This window comes from Pteropus medius, unplaced genomic scaffold, assembly GCF_902729225.1.
Source record: "Pteropus medius unplaced genomic scaffold, Ma_sr-lr_union100, whole genome shotgun sequence".
NCBI classification, from domain to species: Eukaryota; Metazoa; Chordata; class Mammalia; order Chiroptera; family Pteropodidae; genus Pteropus; species Pteropus medius.
The window spans coordinates 29,829,439-29,851,053 of record NW_024354502.1 but is presented as its reverse complement, the minus strand read 5'-3'; the positions used below and the strand labels follow the sequence as shown (position 1 = coordinate 29,851,053).

Genomic DNA, 21,615 nt, shown 5'->3' with positions numbered 1-21,615 from the left:
TGCTGATGATGGCTGTTTGCCTGAGCCTGCTCTCTCTTCTTCCTGGACCTGCTTGCCTCCCAGTACCTGCACTAGATCTGACCTTCCTGTTGCAGGCACTTTATCAGGACCCTTGGTCTTTGAGCCCAATATGTTTGTCCTTCCTTTGGGCTGGAGTTTAGGGGAGGCTATTTCTCCCAGGGTTTCCCTAGATCCTTGTAAGACCCCTGCCGGGCCTAAAGCAATCAGACCCTCCACATACACACTTAGGTTTGAACTCTTCGAGGGAACACACATTAGAAACACTTAAAACTCACATACACAGAAATATACAATGAGTACAAACTGAGTATTTTAAAGACAGCGAAGAATTAAGTGTTGTAGATGTGTTAGGTTAGGCAAATCGAAAAGATCATCATATGATGGCATATTCATGCACATATATAAAATAATTCCTGTTTTCATATGATGCAAACCTAATAGATATGCCCATCTTTAGAAATGAGGGGTATATTTATATCAACTCATCTTCAATCACGGTTTTCCTTTTATGTATTTTTGTTGAGTTTTTATACATATTAAGTCATTAGTGAAAATAAAGCAAAGAATGCTGATGTGTTTTACTTTTCAGCTTTACTCTAACAGAAAAGACTACTCTGTCTTCTCAGTTTGTTTTTAGAGTACCAGCTCTTTTGGTCTGGGAAAGATTTTATTCTAAAAATATTTATGAATTCATAAATATGGACTTTCATTCATGGAGGTGTGTGATAAATATTCATTTTACATTTCTATTATTATGGATTATATTTTTCTTTTTACTTTAAGTTAAAACAAATATACTCACATCATATGAAATTCAGGTTGAGCCTTTTGTGAATCACAAGTCTGCAGATTTTAAACATAATATGGTAATTCAAACATATAACTGTTTATACCTGATCAATCATGTTCTAATCAATGCCAAATAACTTACTTTTAAAATATTAAGGCTTCAAGAGCACTAATAAGCATTAGCTGAAAGTTTTTATTGCTTTGAATATTGATTGGTTATTTAGTATTTAGTCAGAACATGTAGATAATTACTATAATAGGTTTATTTTGTTGACTAGTAAAATGTTTATAGAGCTGATAGTTTTTTCAGACTATATTTCGAAACTTATTATATATGTACTGCAAGTACTTCTAACAGCTTTCACCTCTTTAAGCCTAAAGGCCAGAAGCAATACATCGATCTCCCATTCAAACTTTAGATATGACAGAGATAATGAATTGTCCCCCAAAAGACTTATGCTCTACCTTCCAGAGTACAGAATTGTCACTGACAAGTGTCTGCCTAGCTAAAGAAGTCACTTCTTAGTCCTTCTTACATTTATATTGGTCTTAATATTAGTTTTCACCAATGGAATGTGAACAAGTGATGCACATCACTTTTGGGATAAATTGTTTAAAAAGAGAGTGTGTTAAAAGATAAAGAAATTTGTGGTATATTCATATAATAGGATACTGTTCAGCAACAAGAAGGAAAGAACTACTGATTTATGCAATATGTGTGAGTTTCGAAATATTGTGTTGAGTAAAACAAGCCAAAGACAAAAGGATACATATTGTATAATTTCATTTGTATGAAGTCCAAGAATAGAGAAAAGTAATCTATGGTGATAGAAATTAGAAAGCAGTTGCCTGGAAGAGGATGATGGACTAACGAGACAAGAACACCAGGGAATTTTCTGGGTAAGGGAAATGGCTGACATCTTGTTTCAGATGGTGATTATTACTCAGATGTAGCAATCGTCAAAACTCATTAAACTGACCTAAAGTCTGACCATTTGTGTATATAAATTACCCATCAATAAAAAAAGAGATGTGCTTTTTCTGCTCTTTCTTTCCCCATTCACTAACACAGCTGTTCTCAACCAGAAGCAATTTTATCCTCAGGGAACCTTTGGCAGTTTTTGAAAGCAGTTTTGATTGTCATACTTCTGGCATCTAGTGGGTAGTGGTGCTTCTAAACATCCTACAACGCACAGGACACCCCTCCACAACAAAACATTGTTCTAAAATGTCAATAGTGCCAAGGTGGAGAAACTCTGTTTTGGCTGAATGCAGTTGGCTCTGAGTCCCTGGAGAAGGATGTAAAGATCATTGCCACCCGCTGGCCCGAAACACCAGCTCTGGATGTTATGTGAGCAAGAAATAAATTTTTACTGTGTTAAGGCATTGAAATATTAGGGTTTGTTTGTTTTAGTGGTTAATATTACTTTAACAAATATATCAGACTTGAAAATGTCAGTACTAAGAAGGATTTTTATTGCAGTATCTTCTTTATTAGGAGACATGAGTGAAAGTTATCTTGTCTTAATATCAAGCAAAGCTATGCTTCCTCTAAACCAGTATTGTGATTTTATCTCATGGATGTTGTCAATTTTATAACTTACTGTGTTTCTCTTCTTGTTTCAAAATGATAGCTTAGAACTTGATTTTTAGATGTTTTTTACAAGCAGCTCTCTGGGAACATATGGCTTGCATTTCTAAATGCTCCCTTTACCTCTGTCTTTAATGTTTTCCTTCCCTTAATTTCTGTTAGCACCAAGTCTCATGAGTACTTATTTTCCCTTTTGGTATTTAGGGTTTTTTAAAAGTTAACTCATATGCTCTGTGTAAAAATGCAGCTTATAAATATAAAAACATAAATAAAATATTTATTCAAATACCTTATGTTCCTTTATTCAAGGTTTTGAATTAATAATGTTTTGTACCCCAGACCTTGAAGAGATTTTCATTTTGTCTTAACCCTGTAAGGTCCAGAGAGATAAAATGATGTACCCAAGTTCATAGTGCTAATTCATGAAACTATTTTTATTTTTAAAATAGAAAGTACTTTCTACTGTACATATAAAGTTCTGTACTTTGTACATAGAATACCACTTGCTTGTCAGTAATTGGATATGCCTTGTGAATTATTCCCCTAGTGGTGGGAAGGGGAGTCATGCCAATCTATAGTAGACATTGGCACTTACCTACTCAACATCCATCCTTTCTTTGTTCCTCCTGGCAGGGCCCCATTTTTTTCATGTATTCACCCTTCTCAGCTAAGCCATAAGCTTCAGGGGAGAAAGACATTCATTCTAAGATCAAAGGATGATCAAAATAAGCAGTGGTCCTTGTGTCCTTGTCAGTCACGGTTGAATCTTAAGCTACAGGGCAAGGCAGCTGAGGGTGAGTGTGGGAGTTGTGGGAATAGTTTTACTCAATCTTAAAGATAAACATAAGGAAAGATTGTTCTACTGCTGCTGAACATTGTCATGTCTGCATGAGACAACTAGAATTCTAGCAGCCATCTTGGGGGCTTAAGAAGAGTTAGCATGAAGTACAAATCAGGCAGACGAAGCCTGGCTGACCAGAAAGATCAAAAGAACCTGAGTATTTGTTGAGCTGCAAAGCCACTAACAAAACTAATCCTGGAGTTAAATTAACTCTCAACTTATTATATGAGAAATCAAAATCCTTAGGCCAGTTGATTTGGCACTATCTTTTACTTGAAGTTAAAAATATCCTTCCAAAATATCTTTTTTTTTCACATTTCTGATCACCTAGGGTAGCCTTGAAATTACAGTGCTCTTATTGGGGGCCAGGATGAAATCTGGGTTCATGAGCTGGAGAGTGTAAGGCCTTCTTCTCCTTAATCAAAGCATGCTGTAAGAAGCTGAACTCACTAGTCCAAGCATCTAAGATAGGATTTGGCAAATTGCTTCTATAAAGGGCCAGAAGGTAAGTGAGCTTTGGGGCTTTGTGAGCCGTATAATTTTTGTTGCAACTACTCAACTCTGCTGTTATAGTGCAAAAAGCAGCCATAGCAAATGAGTGTGACTGCGCTCCAAAAAACTTTGTTTACTAAAAGCAGGCAGTGAGCCAGGTTTGGGCTGTGGGCCATACTTATTTGACCTCTAGCCTAAAATACATTCTCAGCCAACCATGTATAATCAGAGTTGATGGGGCACGGAGTAACTATGAGACCACTTGCCTGACTTCCATTTTCTCTCCTTTCACTGGCATTGTGTGTCCTCTGGTGAAAGAGCCATCTATAGTAACACGGTGGAGAGGCCAAAAGTCAAGAGAGAGAAAATTAAGGAACAAGAAGTTTATATAATTGACTGTCTACTTAATCAGTTACTGAATAGTTGATGGTTGGCTACATTTTTTTGAAACCGTTTGTCCCATGAACTTGATGCTACTGAATGAATGAAAAAATACATCTGGAGCAGGTTTCCTCCAGTCCATCTGCTTTAGCATAAAACATCTTTGACCAAATAAAGGCAACATGATTAGCCTTCAGAGTTTGTACAAAGGCAGGTGCATCTGGATAGTCTGTGCAAGAATGTTGCTCTAATTAGGGAAATAGGAAAGACTTTATTTCTGAAAGTGCTGGTTTGTCGCATTTAGTCAGCGTACTGTTTGAGATAATAATGAACTCTGTCAAACAACATGGGGTAATGGAAATCAGATAAAAAATTGACCTAGGAAAGTATCAGTGATCAGTATCTTTTGAGGAAAAAAGAGAAGCAAAGCAGAATGGAGTATCTTGGCTTATAATGATAAATATTATAAAAATATTATAAAAATTATATAATCATGTCTAATACATTCAGAAGCATGTTCACTAATTTTTACAAAGTCTTTCTCTTATCTCTCATTGTCTCTGTTTCTTTAAGTGCAATGGTGTCTCTGATAATAGCTGGAAATAAAATTATTATTTTAAAGTAGTTCTTTAGTGCACATAGCCCCAGAGTGAGAGCATCCCAATGGATGGTTTGATGGGTCCTCCCCTGTGACTGCTGCTCAGGATCAGCAAAAACTAAATATTGTGCTTTTAACCAACTTCTCCTTGCACCTCATTTAGAATAGAAGTGTATGTCGCATCACACTAATAAACGTTACAGTGAAACGTTTTTATATCTAGTGCCTTAGCGGATCCTGATTAATACGAACACACACAAAAAAAGAACAAAAGAATCTCCCCTGCCCCTTAAGAAGCACCTCAGGAAACGTTACATTAGCTTTGTTTCTAATTAGGTCCTCTCTGCCTCTTTGGGGAATGAGTGAACACAGCCACGACGAGACAGGAATTCCTCTCTAACTCTTCCATATCGCTCTACCCACAGCCTGATTGCCACTTTACAGTTAATTGAAAAACCTATGCTTTTACATTGCTGCCAGGTGACTAAGCAGGAATAAACACACTTACAGGTGTCTTGGGAAGTGCAACTCTAATGTCTGGAAATGACTTCCCTCCTGAGTGTGCTCCCTGCGGCTTAGCTCCTAACTAGGCAGCTTTTTCTGTCGCAAAGTGGTCCACTTGCGAGTCATGTAGAGTTGGAAAAGGAGTCATCATTCCAACTTCATTCGTGGAAAATAGAGACAGTTAAACAGGAAGTACAATCTTCATTTCTGATCCTTTGGTTAGCAAAACTATTTTGTAGATTGGCATAAGAAGCTGTGTCAAGTATCCTCATCTCGGGTCTTGAGCCGCTTTTTGTCCTGGTTCCAGCTACCTTTCTGCTCCATCTCCTCCCCTGAGGACCCTACTGTGAATTTCTTCCCTTTTCCAGACTGTACTCTCTCCTTTCTCATCTCCACATTTCACATATGCTTGAAAAAAGTCTTACTCGTCTTTCAAACCCCAGTTTAAATATATCTTCTGTGAAGGTCTCAGCTCTCTCAGAAAGTTTTTCCTCCATGGTACCTCCCTTTGTCTATTTAGAACATATCATCCATTTTGAAATCAACTGACCCAGTTATGTGTGATTCTTACTCTGTTCACTGTGAGCTCCTGAAGGTCAGAATCTCTGTCTTATTCATCTTTGATGCCTGGCATATAGTAGATGATTAATAAATATCTGAATATGAGTCAGACAACTGAAATGCTAGTGTCATCTTAAAACATTGCCCAATGACGTACTGATCTACAAAAACAGGTTAGAACAAAGTCAAACTTTTTTTTGGAAGGCTGACAGAACACAATACCTATGTGCAAGCTAATAAGCTTCAAATCCTATTAAAAGTCAAAAAAGCAATTTTATATCATGACTTCCTGTGAAACTTGGACCCACCATAAATTCCACATCTTGCTTCTTAAATGGCTTTATCATCCTTTCCCCTCCTCATCCTATTTGGATTATACTACCGACAGTCCCAGAGTGTGGTCAGCCCACTCATTTTCACATGGTTTTTATCCCAGGACAACTCAGCTGAGCATAGAATGGAGAAGGAGAGCTTTGGGAAGTAGCTTTTGTATAGAAAAATCAAAGTGCAGAGAAAACAACCACCCAGAGGACAGGATAACACTGAAATGAAAACTAAGCAGAATAACTAACCTGGCTTTTGGAGAACAGCCTTAGCTGGGGGCAAGGTGAAGAGGATGCCTACCATGAGAATGTAAGGAGGCAGTCTGGCACATGAGAGAGTGATAGAAGTCATTCATCAGTGCATTTTCAGATGTGACATTTTGGGGATATTTCACTGCTCCCATGGAACACAGCTCTGCTCTCTACCAGCAGCATCCGTCTTTAAGCAAAAGGGAAAAAAACCTAGCCCCTGCCCCTCCTCAGTAGTTACCTAAGTACAATTGTATGGTGTTCCAACAATTTATTTGTGAATCTATTGCCTAGAGTTTAGAACTTTTTTTTCCCCTGTAGAAATAATATTGTAAAAGCTGATTAGATCTCCACCTAGTTGTCTAATCTTCATTAGGCCATGGTGTACCTAAGGTAGAGAACCAATAGACCTTTTCAACTACATGTAACTAATCTTTGCAATATAATTGCTATGGGGAGGTATATTCGGGGCCTCAAATAAGGATACTCATTTCCGCTTCCCTCTCTATCCTAAGTAAGAAGGCTACCAGGCCCTTAGTATTCACAGGCAATGCTCCGAGGGCTACAGTCCTGAGTAACAGTTGGTTTCTCAATTTTTAAACAATTTAGACTTCTTGTATTGAGAACGTGTATGCTGGGGACTAGGAGGCCTAGCTTATGAGTGTATGTATGGGTGTGCATGTGCTTGTTCTTGTGTGTGTATGCTTTTACATGTGTGCGTGTGCTCAAGCATGCACTCGTAGGTAGGGATGGATGTAAACGGTGTCTGTTTCTACTTGTCAGTTTTCTTCTGCATGTAGATTGCCTTCATTTCATGGTGCTTCATTCAGCTTACTACATTTCTCCTTAGTTATCTCCTGCTCATGTGCAGGAAGGGTCGTTTGTTAGTATTCTAAGTCTGGCTTTCCCCTAGAGGTTTCATCGCATCATTTTATTTTTGTATATTATATGCAGGGGAAAAAAAAGAATGATTATTAAACTTTTTGAGAATAATTTGAATATAGATTTATCATATTTGGTGACATTTTGCTTAAGGATGTATTCTAGGGCCCTTTATGAAGAAAAGCAGATCTACGAACAATTATTCCATGCATAAGAAGAGAGAGGGGAGAAGTGGCTTTAAGATATTTGTGATTCAACCCTGTACTTATTGTCTATAAATATGAAGTCTCTGGCCACTGAAATGCTTCTAGCTAATAGCTCTAAAAGGCAAACAAACATGTGATTTAGCTTTAAGATAAGACTCTATGGTTCAGGAAACCTCTCCCCTCAGTGTCACCTTTAGGGATAAAAATAGCTCTCTCATATCATTTGTTATTCAGCCTCTGAGCCTATCTCTTCACCCCTACCTCTTTCCCCTCATTTAGATTGTGTTATCAGGAGACAAAGACTTCTAGAAGAGTTTGCCGATGATTTTGAAATTTTATCTGGCAGGTAACATAGCTTGGCCATTGATGTCTCACTCCTCAGAACTCAAATGAATGATGACAGCAGGGAAGGGGGATAATGTAAGTGCTTCTGATCTCACACCAACACTTGTATTCACCCAAAGCGATCATAACACTTTCTAGAAGTTAAAAATAAATTTATTAAGAAAAGACACTTGCCCTGAATGGTAGGCTAATCTTAGCACCATTTTTACTCAGTACCAGTGCTGACTGACACAATCACTGGTGAAAATAATCACCTGAATGAGATTGCTTTTGCTTGAATCATTAACAGTGCTGGTGTTCCCAAACAAATTCTGAGGCTAAATAACATGGCCAAGAAGTCGAAGAGAACATTCATATGCAGACATTCATTATTACTTTGGGATTATGGAAAGGGAGTCCCTTGTTGACCTAAGATCAGGAGACAGGATTACGTAGATGATTGCTTGATGCTATCGCAGAAGACACACCAGAGCTGTCTCCAGGTCTTAGTACCAGGCCAGAACTAGCCTGTGGGGCTGCTGAGGAATGTGTGTTGGGAGGTGGGGTGGGTGTGGTTGTGCCACTTTATGTTTGCACATGAAGTCTTTTGTACCTGCTCCATGCAGCTTGCTGCCTGGCCAGCTGCATATTTTTCACTACTTTCTCTAATGTGTTTTTATTAAAGCCCTAACAACTCTCATGCCAACTTATTAAGTTAAAAAAAAAAAATCACTTTGGTTAATGTGTTTAAGGAGAATCCTCCACCCCAGGTTTTTTTCCACCCCAGGCTTGACCCATTTCTAACTAGTGGTCAATATTTTTAAGTGCCTCCAAGAATCAGACTTGGGTATTTGTTTCTTCCATTTTTAAAGGTCCTCAGGATTCCAGATCAATGCCACAGTTGAACCTTAGGAAGTGTATGTGTGTCAGAAATTTAGATGGAGAATATCATTGGAAATTGGAACCTGAATTCAGAGGAATGTCAGAGACAATTGCTTCCACTCGGGAAGCCATTTTCTTGTACCCCAAGAAAACCTTATCTATAGAGCAGGCTTGAGAACTATGGTATAGAGAAACTGTATGCAAACTTTGCTTTTGGCTAAAGGTTTTTGTTTGTTTTCCTCTATATGAGTCTCTATTTCACTCACTATTGTTGAGGTAAACCAAGTGAAGAAAGGATGTGGGAAGCTGGTGAGCAGGTAATTACAAGTAACTGTGGTCAAGAGGATCCTAATCCAAGAAATTGTGGATGAGTTTTGTTTTTCTCACCTTTGCCAGAACTTCTTCATACTGTAGCCTTTGAATAAACTGGTATTAAAAAAACAAACAAATTGTATTTTCCTAAACTCTGTTATTCTAGCCATCTGGAGAGTATTGTTACAAAAAGTTGACCTACAACAAACTGTCACTTTACCTTCAGGAAAAGGAATCAGTAAGGCTTGTTTAGGTTGTCCAGTTCATTTGGGCCCAAAATTGATTTCTTTCTCCAACTCCAGGCCTACCTAAGAGGGTACCAACATCAGGGTAAGACCAGCCTAACCTCTGACGCAGCCTGGTGACACTGCATAATGTACTTCTTTATGTTTAGAGCAGAATTGCTACGTTATAAAACAGAATGCTGTGTTAGTTAATTAACAGCTATTTATAAGTGGCTATTCTATACAAAATTCTAATCCAGAAACTGGCAGGAAGGAATAAAAGAGAACTGAAAAACAAAATGCTAAATGCAATGTGGTATCCTGGATTGGATCCTGGAACAGAAAAAGAATATGAGTGGAAAACTGGTGAAATCTGAATAAAGTCTGGAGTTTAGGTAATAGTAATGTACCAATGTTAAAATCTTGTTTTGAAGAATGGATCATGGTTATATAAGATGGTAACATTAGGGGAAGCTGAATGAGGGATATATGGGGACTCTCTGTACTATCTTCATAACTTTTCTGTATATTTAAAAATATTCCAAAATAAAAAAGTTTATTTAAAAATAAACTAGAAAGGAACATATCTGTGCTAACAGTAACTTTGCTTTGCTAAACTCAGTCCCTGTTTGATGTTGATTCTCTTAAGTTATAATTATGTGGAGTTTTTTATTTTTAATTTATTTATTTAAATTAGTTTCAAGTATACAGCACATTGGTTAGACATCTATGTAGTTCATAAAACAATCTCCCCAGTTGCTCCCTTCCTCCCCTAACCCTCCACCTAGCCATCACATTAATGCTAACTGCATTCTCTCTGCCGTGCTCCCCATCCCCGTGACCATCTGTCAACTACTAATTTGTACTTCTTTAACCCTTCACCCCATTCTCCCAACCCCCCAAATCCCCGTCTCCTCTGTCCGTCACCAAATTGTCCACTATATTTGTGAGTCTGTTTTTAATTAGTTTGTTCTTTTTATTAGATGTCACATATAAATGAAATCATATAGTGTTTATCTTTCTCTGTCTGACTTAAATACCTTCGAGGTCCATTAAAGCAATTTATTTTTCCATACCCTTCTTTTTAGTCTGTGTGTGTCTTTTAATCTGATGTGAGTCTCTTGTAGGCAACATGTAGAGGTCTTGTTTTCCTATCTATTCATTCACTTTTTTAGTTGAAGCACTTAATTCTTTTCCATTTGAGGTACTTATTGATAGGAATGTAGTCGTTACCATTCTTTATTCCTGTTTTTGATATATAAAGAAGTCCCTCCAACATTTCCTGTAATACTGTCTTGGTGGTGATAAATTCCTATAGCTTATTTTTGTTTGGGAAGCTCTTTATTTTTCCTTCAACTCTAAATGATAGTTTTGCTGGATAAAGTATTCTTAGTCGTAGATCCTGGGTCTTTATTACATTGAATATTTTGTGCCAAACCCTTCTGTGCTGCATAGTTTCTTAATCAGCTGCCAGTCTTATGGGTGTTCCCTTGTAGGTAACTATCAGCTTTTCTCTTGCCACTTTTAATATTCTTTCTTTGTATTTAACCTTTGGCATTTTAATTATGATGTGTCTTGGTGAGGGCCTCTTTGCATAACTGGTTTTTGGGATTCTCTGAGCTTCCTGGGGTTTTATGTCCATTTCCTTCACCAGGTTAGGGAAGTTTTCCATCATTATTTCTTCAAACAGCTGCTCAACATCTTGTTTTCCTTTAGGTAGGCCGATCAGAAGGATATTTTTACCCTTGTGTCCCATATGCTTCTTAAATTATTTTTATAGTCTTGGCATCTTTTTTTTTGCCATTCTGATTGAGTGTCTTTGGCTTTCCTGTCTTCTAGATAGGTCGTTTGATCCTTTTCTTTATTCACTTTGTTTATTCCTTTGTTTATTCCATTTAATATACTTCTCATTTTAGATAATGTGTTCTTCATTTCAGACTGGTTCCCTTTTATAATTTCCATTTTCATTTTTACGTTTTTTATCTCTTTGTTGAAGTTCTCACTGAATTTATCTACACTTCCCAAAAGTTCATTGAGCATCTTTATAACCAGTGTTTTGAACTCTGCATCTGTTAGATTACTTGACTTCATTATATCTGGATCTCTGTTCTGTTCTCTCATATGGTTTCTGCTTTTTTGTCGTCTCATTTTGGCTGCCTTTCCATGTCTGTTTCTATGTACTAAGCAAAGCTCCTAAGTCTCCCGGTCTTATTAGTGTGGATTTGTGCAGTAGGTGTCCAGTGGCATAGTCCTGAGAGGAGTTCAGCTGCAGGCCAACTTTAGCCCCAGCCTGTGCCCTTCCAGGGCCACCTGTTAAGATTCAGCAAGCAATCCACAGCTGTTGTGCTTATAGTTGCCTCAAAAGGCCTCACATCAGAAACCCAGGCCAGCTGCCTCCAGTGTGAGTCTAGGCGCTGCTCAGCAAGGAGTACCTGACTCGCTGAGGATATTCTTGGATGTGGCTTGGGTGGGGCCTGAGTTGGGGTAGGCGAGGTTTCAGGGAATCTTCTGGGTGGAGCGACCTCTGTTATCCAGTTGATGACATCTTGGCTGTGGTGACCCTGTGTCCGCACACTGGGCGGCGGGAGAGGGCTCAACAGGTAACAATGGGTACCACTGGCACTTCTGTACAGAGTGAACTTCCCTTTGGCCCTCACTCCGACAATGTCTCCCTTAAGTCCCTGGTGCCCCCTGCACATAGCCAAATTGGCAGTGGTGCGAAAATCCACTTGCGATGTGGCCCCTTTGAAAGGCGTCTGCCGCTGCCACTGCTGCAGCCTCCATCTCGCTCAGCCCCTCAAGACCAGGAAGCCCCACGTTCTCGCCCCATCCTACCTTCTGCCATTACAGGGTGATTTCTTGGATTTCTCCCTAGTTGGCTTATTCATCTAGATCTCAGGTGATTTTTCCTTGCTGCTGCTCCTTGTTTTCGTCACAACTTTTATTTGGTCACCAGAGGGATGAACAGAGCCTCTATCATCTATGTCATTTTTTTCCTTCCTATGTGGGGTTTTTTTTTTTTAAAAGGAATACACATTTTAACTGAATGTTTTATTTTGCATATTTCCTATTAGAAGGTATTTCTTTTGTGTGGCTTGCTTAGTTGAACTGACGAAGAAAGAGTGTTGAATAGGTGATTTGTTCTGTTTTTTTTTATATAGACAACATCAAAGAACAAGTGCATATTAAATGGTAAATGAGAATCTCAGAATACCTTCATTTGGTCTCTTTAAATTGGAACCTAAGGGGCTTCAGTGTGTGTAAGGTTTAACAGCAAGATGCTTCCACCCTACTGGAAAAGATGGTATTACTGAGGAATCAAAGATAAAACTATAGGATTATAAAAGATACAGAATGTTTCAACTTGTGTCCATGTTAAAAGAAAGTACTCAGAACTTGACATAGGACAGTGTTTTATATCTGGAGAAATCAACTTACCAGCAAAACAATTTCACAATAATAGGTATGCTAGTAGCTGAGAGAATATGAGGGAAAGGATCTGTATGTGGTCTCCTGATGCTGCACTAGAGAAATTGTATGTGTCTCAACTCCAGCCTATTCTAACCCTCTGGCAAAGTAAATGAGCTTGAGTGGGTGTTGGTGTCTTGAGGAGACCCTGCTTTTAGAAACCTCGATAGAGCACAAAGCAGTAATGAAGATCTCCTGATAGAAGGCCGAACATTTTGACCCCCAATCAAACTGACTTTTCCTTAAGTAAAGAGAAGAAGAGCCTGAAGAAACAACTGCATCCTACCTCTGCAGTAGATTTAGGAAATTATTTAGGTAGAGCAAAATCACCTGGAGCACTTTGTTTTAAAGGAAGAATTTCTGATGCAGCAGGTCTTGGGTGAGGCCTTGGGAATTTGCAGCGAGTTCTTGAGTGATGCTGATCCTGCAGATCTAGGTACCGCATTTTGAAAATCTGGATTTTCTTTTCTTACTATTCACGGTGAATACTATACTATACTATATCTTACTATATCCCAGTTTGAGATTTATTCGTTCCCTTTAAGACCTTCTATTATTTTTTAATCCTTTCTTTAGTTGTGATCTTTTATTTCTTTTCCTGCAGTGATAAAAACAGGAGTGGGAATTGGAGTAAAAGATGTCTGTTTCTGATTATTTTCTCTATAGACAATTGAGGATCGGAAGTAGCATTTGGGGTGGTAAAGACATAAAACCACAGGTGTTTGTAGATTCAGGCATAAAGCATCTCACATCTTGCTGCCTTGGTAATTTCTCTTCATGACTTGTCGTGTCTGGGTGTTGCTGGACTTGTAGCTTGTTTGCATAACTCTGGAGATTGACCTACCGGAAGACATAGGTCATTAAGGTGGGTCGCTCTGGTGGCTCTGCTTATAAGACATATCTCTGTAGATCTGCCCCATCTTTTGCTGGGTTTCTTCCCAAAGAGCTGAAATGGGATCTATTCTAAAAATGTATAATGTCTTCGCTTTTAACTGTCAACCTCCAAGATGGTGGGAATTGAGATTTGCTTACTCTTTTACAAATATTTTAATATATTCCTCAAATTTCAGTTTCTTTTTTAAAACAAAGAAGAACACATAGTCAACATGGAATATTTAGACAATTTATAAAGGATAAGAAAAAGTTAATTTTCTGTAATACATATATAATCTTTTTAATATTTAGAGGTATATCTTTCTAGTTTTTGTTTTCATTCTTCTCTTTCCTTTCCTCCCTTATGTATATACAGATGAATAAAATCCATGCATATTTATGCGAATATATATATTTTTATGTGGACCATGTTGGTTGTTGCCTTTGTATCTCATCCAGTATAAAAGCCAACACCTTTACTATGACCTACCAGGTCCTGCATGATTTGCACCATGCCTCCTATTACATCCCTAACCTCCTTACCTCCTCTTTTGTTCTGCTCTAGCTACTCAAGTACCCTTGCCAATTTGTGAACACATGGGTCACCCTCATGCTCAGTGTTTTTCTAATCACTGTTCTAAGTGTACTTAGAATGCTCTTCCTTCAGATATCTGTATGACCAGTTTTTCACTTCTTTCAAGACTTTATTCCAAAGTCCCTTTTACAATAAGCCCTTCTTGGACTACATTAAAATTTCACACACTTCTTCCCACAAACTTCATATTCCTTTTTCATTTTTTCCTCCTCTTTAGCAATTATTACTAATATAAAATATATTTTACTTAGCTATCTTAATTATTATCAACTTCCTCATGTGATATAAGCTCCATGACAGGGGTTCTCACCTAGACTGTTCTCTGTACTGTCCCCAGTGCCCAGTTGACACTCCATACATATCTGTTTAAAATATTGAATGAATGAGCTTAATGATGCATCAGAAATTATATTCCATGCCCATTAATATCTTCTATTAGTATTTTTATTACTTTGTTTTCATGTAATAACTTTTTTCATTATACCAATATATTAATATACCATAATTTATTCAACATTAGTTTAATAACTAATATACCATAATTTATTCAAATGTTATTGTCTATTATTTTCACATATATTTACTTATTTTGCTATCGTAATTAACATCTTAGCAAATACCTTGTATGTATTTGTTCAAATCTCTGATACTTTCCATAGGATAAATTTCTAGAAATGAAATTTCTGGGTCAAGAAAAATGTCTTTAAGGTTTTTGATACACATTCTCAAATCACTCTCCAGAAAGGCTGTATCTTTTTCACAGCAGTGATTTAGAATGCTCATGTCTTTTCACCTTTGATGATAGTAGAATTTTTAAAAGTTTCTAATTTTCTCCATCATTTTATAAACTATATAAATGTCTAACCAGTGTACTATATATTTGAAACTAATAATAAAATAAGATAAAATGCTTTTAAAAAGTTCTCAATTTTCTGAGTAAAAAATAGTAGTAACTCATTAAAAATTTTTGTTTCTTAGATTACTGTTAAGATTAGCATTTTTTAAATATTTTTGTTGGACATGTATATATCTTTTATACATTTGTAGTTTATATTCTTTTCATAGTTTTGGGGGTGATAAGCTTTCTTTTAGTGTTTTCTAAGGGCACTCTATATAGGTAAGCATTTCAAAAATACATATGGTTAGTATTTTTTGCCATTTGAATTTAAATGTCTTTGTAGTATTTCTCGATATATTGAACATGTTAATGTTTATGGAATTAGATATGCATATCTTTTCTGTTATGAACAATTTCTTTAAATTTTATGCTTATAAAGTTTAACCCATCCTAAGAGTATATGAATACATCTACATATTCTTGTTACTTTATGGCTTTATTATGTCCCCCAAATTATTATTTGACCTTCCAGTTCTATTTATTGAATGATGTCATTTCCCTTGCTGATTCGAAATTTTCCTTTATTACATACTAAGTTGAATGTATTATTTGGCTGTTTCTGCTATTATTTTGTTTTATTAACCTGCAGCTCTCTATAACAGAAACCCATTTATTATTATTTGAGTTTTAGAATATGTTTTTCATATTAGGCTAAATCACTCCTCATTTTTAATTTTCAAAATTATTTACTATCTTTTTTTTTTTTTTTTGTAGAAGAAATTCAGAATACTTCCCCTCCAATTTCCAGAGGTTAAACTTGCATCAATTTTGTAAATAAATTTGAGAAGAAGATTTCTTTTGGTGTCTGATCTCTTTTTTAGAGCCATTATTAAATGTGGCTTGAACTGCACAGCTCCTGGCCAGTCCCCAGTTTCTGCACGTTCTTTAACTTTAGAGCAAAGCTCTGTTTTTCTGGGGCATCTTTTCCAACTCTTGCTGCCTGGTTTTGCAACGTTAAGAGTCAATGTCTCACATTAAACTATGATTCCCAGGATGCTGAACCATTGTAGCTTTCCTTGTCTCTGCCCCTGTTGCCCATCTTTTTTTGCTGGTGAGATGGGAAGCTACATCTGCCAGTGTATAATTTAGTAGTTACATTCCCCTACCTAGCTGATAACTATCAATGATAATTAGAATGGATGCAGAAAGATGATAAGTAATTAGTGTTTTATTAGTTTGAGACTCATATGATAAAGGACAGCTGTCTGGTTCTTTTTTTTTTTTTTTAATACAAATCTTGTCTGAAGGAAGGATGGTAGAGGTAGACAATATCTTTATTTTTTGTTTCAAGGGTATCTCTTTTATAAGATGCAGCTCTGGATAGGTTTATAATAAAAACAATGTCTTATTCTTAAATATTACTCTTACTGTAGGTCAGGTACCATTCTAAGTACTTTCCACATATAAATTTATTTAATCCTCACTACTACCCTATGAGAGAAATCTTATTATCATTCTAGTTTTACAGATCGTTTCAATTGAACTTACACCTATAGCAGGTAGAAATTCACTTTAAATTGTGATATCAGGTGGTCTGTCAAATTAATTTTTAGTGTGCTTTTCATCTATTTTGGTCTACATTGACACGTTAGAGTTATACTTAGGAAGACACTTAGGGCTGCTAGCCAGGTGCATTTTAAACAGGAATTCACCTTTCTTAAACTTCTTATTAGAAAATAAAACACAGATACAAAATTCTCAAAGAAAAATAGACATGTCAGTTAATTAATTCTAGGGCAAACACCCTCGTAACCGTTATCCAGGCAAGAGATATATCTTTGCCAGTCATCTCAGGAGTTCCTCCATTTTCTTCATCTTTATCTTGACTCTCATTGTTTCACCAAAAGTAACTGCTATCCTTGATTTTCCAGAACCATTTTCTTGGGTTTTGTATAGTTTTATGACAAAGTGTACCTTCCTAATTACCATAGTTTAGTCTTGCCCAAGTTTAAAAAACTCGACTTATTTTTTTCATCTATTCGAGTCTGCAGAGTCCTTTTCCATTTCCTTCTTTTCTATATAATTTACCCACATAGGAACTTGGGGCCATTTAACCTATAGAGTTTTCTAAAGTATAGATTTGGTTGGTTGTCTGTATCTGGTTCCATTGAACACTTTCCTATGTCCTTTCTGTTTCCTGCAAATTGGCAGATGAATCTCCAGAGACTTGATATGATGTGGGTTGATGCATTTGGCCAGACTGTAAATGGTGTTGAGTTCTTTATCCAAAGGCACATGATATCTGAGTGTCTCTCTTTTTGTGGTATTAGTAGCCATTGATGCTCAATGCCTAGATCTAGTAATTTATTGGAAATAAAAAAAAAAGATTTATTTCATTTCTGTTTCATTGATTAATAGGAATAATTTTGAACAAACATTGTTCCTCTTTTACTATTTGGTACTTTGTGCTGTAGTTCTTTTAGAAAAGGTACAGAAATTGCTTCATTCTCTCCTTTTTATCAATTTTTCAATTAAGGAATTGATTCACTATCACTCTGCAAAGGTAACCAAATAGGCTTTTAAGAAATACTATTGTTAGTTAATGAATTTAATGTGTTTTGATCATTGCAATTACTATCCATTTTGAAGTTCAGATCGTTTCATCTTTGTCAGTGGAAGCCTTCAAGTTTGCCTGTGAGTCCTTGTGTCATGACTGTAATAGTCTTTGATATTTCTTATTACCCAGTGTGGCAAGGTATTTTAGACTCATATTGTGTACTTCGTGGTATCAATGTTTTCCCCAAAAAGACTGAGTTACTTTTAGTGGGAATGATATTTCAAAATTGTTATGATTTCTGAGTGCTAGAGATGTTGTATTGAGTTTTTTTGTAATTCATTTTAGGTCTCTTTAGTGGATAGAACTAAGAAATATTTATGTTTATAGAATACCTCACAAGTAAATACTGATTCTTCCAATTCAATTATAATTACAGGATTTTTTTTACGTACTGTTCTATATTTCCCCTTTATCCACATTGAGTATCTTGATTCTCATATTTCATATTACTTATTTACTCTAGTCAATATTATAAACATAGCATCCTGCAAATAACAATATTATCAGTACATCACTAATATTTTAACTAATAAATAAAATATTTTTGCATCACATGTTCTTCCCATTTTTTTAATTATAGTTTTTTTTAGATGAGGCAACCCTTGGTTGACCTCACAGAGTACAAGGACCGTGTCAGCTTACAATCCCTTATTTTTTTATTTTTCACACCTATAGCACCTGGTCTTCCTAGGTGGTCTCCCATCCAAGTACTAACCACGCCCGACCTTGCTTAGCTTCTGAGATCAGATGAGATCGAGCTTGTTCAGGGTGGCATGGCCATAGACTGTTCTTCCCATTTTTAAATAATTATACTATATCCACATTATCTGAACGTATAGTCATTACATACTATACTTTCTTCCTACTAACTTCCATTTATCTTAATTATGTAAATAGTTATCTATATCATGCTACTACTAATTGTTATATTGATGTTCCTCTAGTCATTCTGTTTATTTGAATCTTATATTCCAATAAGTACAATAGGCAAAGCTCATGAGAACAAAGTTATCTAATAAGTTCTTGCCTATTATCACTTTGGGTCCTTTCTATTTAAATGTCAGTTTTGTTGGATATAAAAAAACTAGGTTCACATTTATTTTCTTGAGAAAGAAAATGGAGTAAAATATATTACTCCATTTCTTTTTGGAATAAAATATTAGAGTTGGAAAGTCTGATAATGATCTAATTTTGCTTACCTTATAAATAAGCCATTTTCTTAGAGGCTCAAATAATTTTTTTAAATGTTACTCTAAAGTTCAGTAATTTTATAAAATATGTTTTTGTGTAGGTTGTTCATAATCAATGTTCAGAGTATTCTCTTTCGATGTATACTTTATTTTTAATTTTATGAAATACCCATGTATTTGCTTTTTTTCTTCTCTTTGGCTTACTTTTTCAAAGTCTCTTATTATTCATATATTGCATCATCTTTCTCTTTCTTCAATTTATCACTTACTGTTGATTCTCTTTAGGTCTCTTTACTTTTTAAAGAATTTTAAATGTTTTTCTTTGCCTCCTATTTCTTAGTTATTTGTTGTGTTTACTCATCTTCTATTAATCTATTTTAATCTTCATTTTTGAAGTGATTTATTCCTTTATTTCTAATTATTTCTAATTTTTGAATTTTCTCATTTTTGTTTTTTTCATGTCTTGTATTATTTTCTTAAAGTTTCTTAGTTTGCTTTGAAATAGAAGGTTACTTTGAACTGTTCTGAAAGCATTTATTTCTGATATGTGTTCATTGTCTATAAACATGTCCTTTTGTTCCTTTAAAAAATAATAACTTTCTATAAGATTTGATTTTCATAATTTTCTCTTGCTCATTATTATGCATTTGATTCTTGAACTTTAAAAAGAGGTGCAATTCAAGGTTTTTTTTCTAACTTAACAAAACTTTTTTTTAAAAAATGTGTGTGTGTGTAAGTGTATTTTTCAAAATATAATAGCTTGTTTACTAAAGTTTATTAGCTCTTTCTCACCCCCCAATGTTTGTCTGAGTCTTCTCTTTTCTTTGTCTCTATTATCCTTATCTTAATCAATTTTGACTCTACTCTCAGCATTTTCTTTTTACTATGAAGCCCTTTCTTGGATGGAAGTTCTGGTGAGTCATACTGAAAGTTCACAGGAAATACATTGTACTTGCCCCTTCAGACCCTACATAGACCTCTTGTGCCTATTTAATATTTGGATTGACAAGCCATCCTAATTTCAATTGCTGTTCTCACAAAGATCTGCCACACTTTCTCATGAATACTTACTGGCAACTGGGGGGTTCTGCTGCTCTGAGGTCCAACAGATGTCCCACTGCTTCACTCTATTTCCCTGCACAGATGCTGATATTATACTGGTCTTAGGACTCTCATTGGTTTATTTTCATTTGGTTTTATTTTGGAGTTTATGAAAATACCTTATCACCTAGTTTTGCTACAGTTATTGTCTGTGGGTTTTTTGTTTCGCTATCTAGTTTTTTATATTTTATATTTGGATATTTAGAGAAATTGACAAGATATATCACTGATACCAACATCTCAGAATCCTCATTTTGTATTTTTGTAAATCAGTCAGCACAGATATTTGTTGAATGACCTATGACAGGTCCTCTTATAGACATTGAGAATATAGCTTTGAACAAAACAGAGTTCCTGCCCTCAAGAAGCTTACATTATACTTGTTGAAGATAGACATTAAACATGTACACTGGTAAATGAAAGAGAAAATGTCAAGTATAAGTTAGCTCCATGAAGAAGATAAAATAAGGTAATACTCATCTATTTCGATATGTATAAATTAAACTTGCATAGTACTTTCCAGATTACAAAGCATCTGTTTATATATCGCATTCTATTTAACCTGACTTTTATCTCACAAATAGATGGACAGAGCAAATTTTATTTCTCTTCTAACAGAGAAGGAATTTCGTACTTAATAAGGATACGTGATATCTAGCACATTTAAAGCCTGAGCTCAAGCCAGCATCTTTTGATTCCAAATTTGCTTCTCTTTAACATTCTGTGTTTTTTCATACCACATCATATAAAGCATTATATTGGGGGCTGGATATGATACATTTTTTAGCCCAAGGAATTAATATTTTATTAAAAATAATCAGATTTACTCTAAACAGCATTAAGTGTGTGAGGGAGGCCTAAGTGAAGCTTTGTGGGTGTGAGGGAAGAATGAGATCTCTTCGTGGTGGCGACTCTTAACGAAGCCTTGATGAAGGACATGAGATTTGAGTAGCCCTTGCATGTAGAGAGATTGAAGAAATTCTAGTTGGAAGGAGCCATATGAACAAAGACAGGTAGGAATATACTCAACATAGTTGGAGGACAGGGAGAATTTATTCATTGGATTATTTTTTCCTTCATATACTTCTTCAAGAAACTTTTAAGATACTACATGCCAGGCACTGTGCTAGGGCAGATAGAAGATAGATAAGAAAGGAGTCTACGTTAGCGGAGGAAACTACTGCTCTCCACCCTGATGTAGAAACGAGACCTAGGGACTGAATCTTCACTCACCTGCAGCATCTGACAAGGGCAAGCAGCCATGAGACAGAGAGCAAAGAAATTTAGAGCTGGGATTTCAAGCCACTCTTGGCAGGCTCCTTGGTGTTAATGACCTTGAAAAAAATCCATTTGCTTGGAGCATACTATGTATGAAAAGCAATGGTTAGGGAAAAGACTAGAAAAATGTGTTGAGAGATTTTAGCAGACTTTAACTGTCATGATAAGAAATTTATTTTTAGATAGTAAAGAACCCTTGAAAGTTTTTGATGCTAGGACTGACCTAAGATGCCAGTGCTGTATAATGGAAATAGCACTACCTTGAATTTAGCTAGGCGAGTATTCAAAAATCAGCTCTGCCACACTCTGCAAGCATGACATACTGGAAAATTTATTTAAACACTCTGGGCTTCATTTTCCTGATCTATAAAAATGGGGATTTGTTTATTTGTTTCTTTACTGATTCCTTCATTATTTCATTTTAAATTCAACTAATATTTAATGATTATTCAATATGTTCTAGAGCTACACCGTC

The 21,615-nt window shown here is 35.9% G+C and overlaps 1 protein-coding gene and 1 pseudogene across 11 annotated transcripts in view; one reads left to right on the top strand and one right to left on the bottom strand.

Annotated features, from left to right (window-relative positions):
* The window catches only part of ZMAT4 (zinc finger matrin-type 4), a 373,556-nt gene that overhangs the window by 144,510 nt on the left and 207,431 nt on the right, over window positions 1-21,615 (top strand). The gene's annotated exons all lie outside the window — the stretch shown is intronic.
* On the bottom strand, window positions 18,238-18,356 carry LOC120595770 (uncharacterized; annotated as a pseudogene).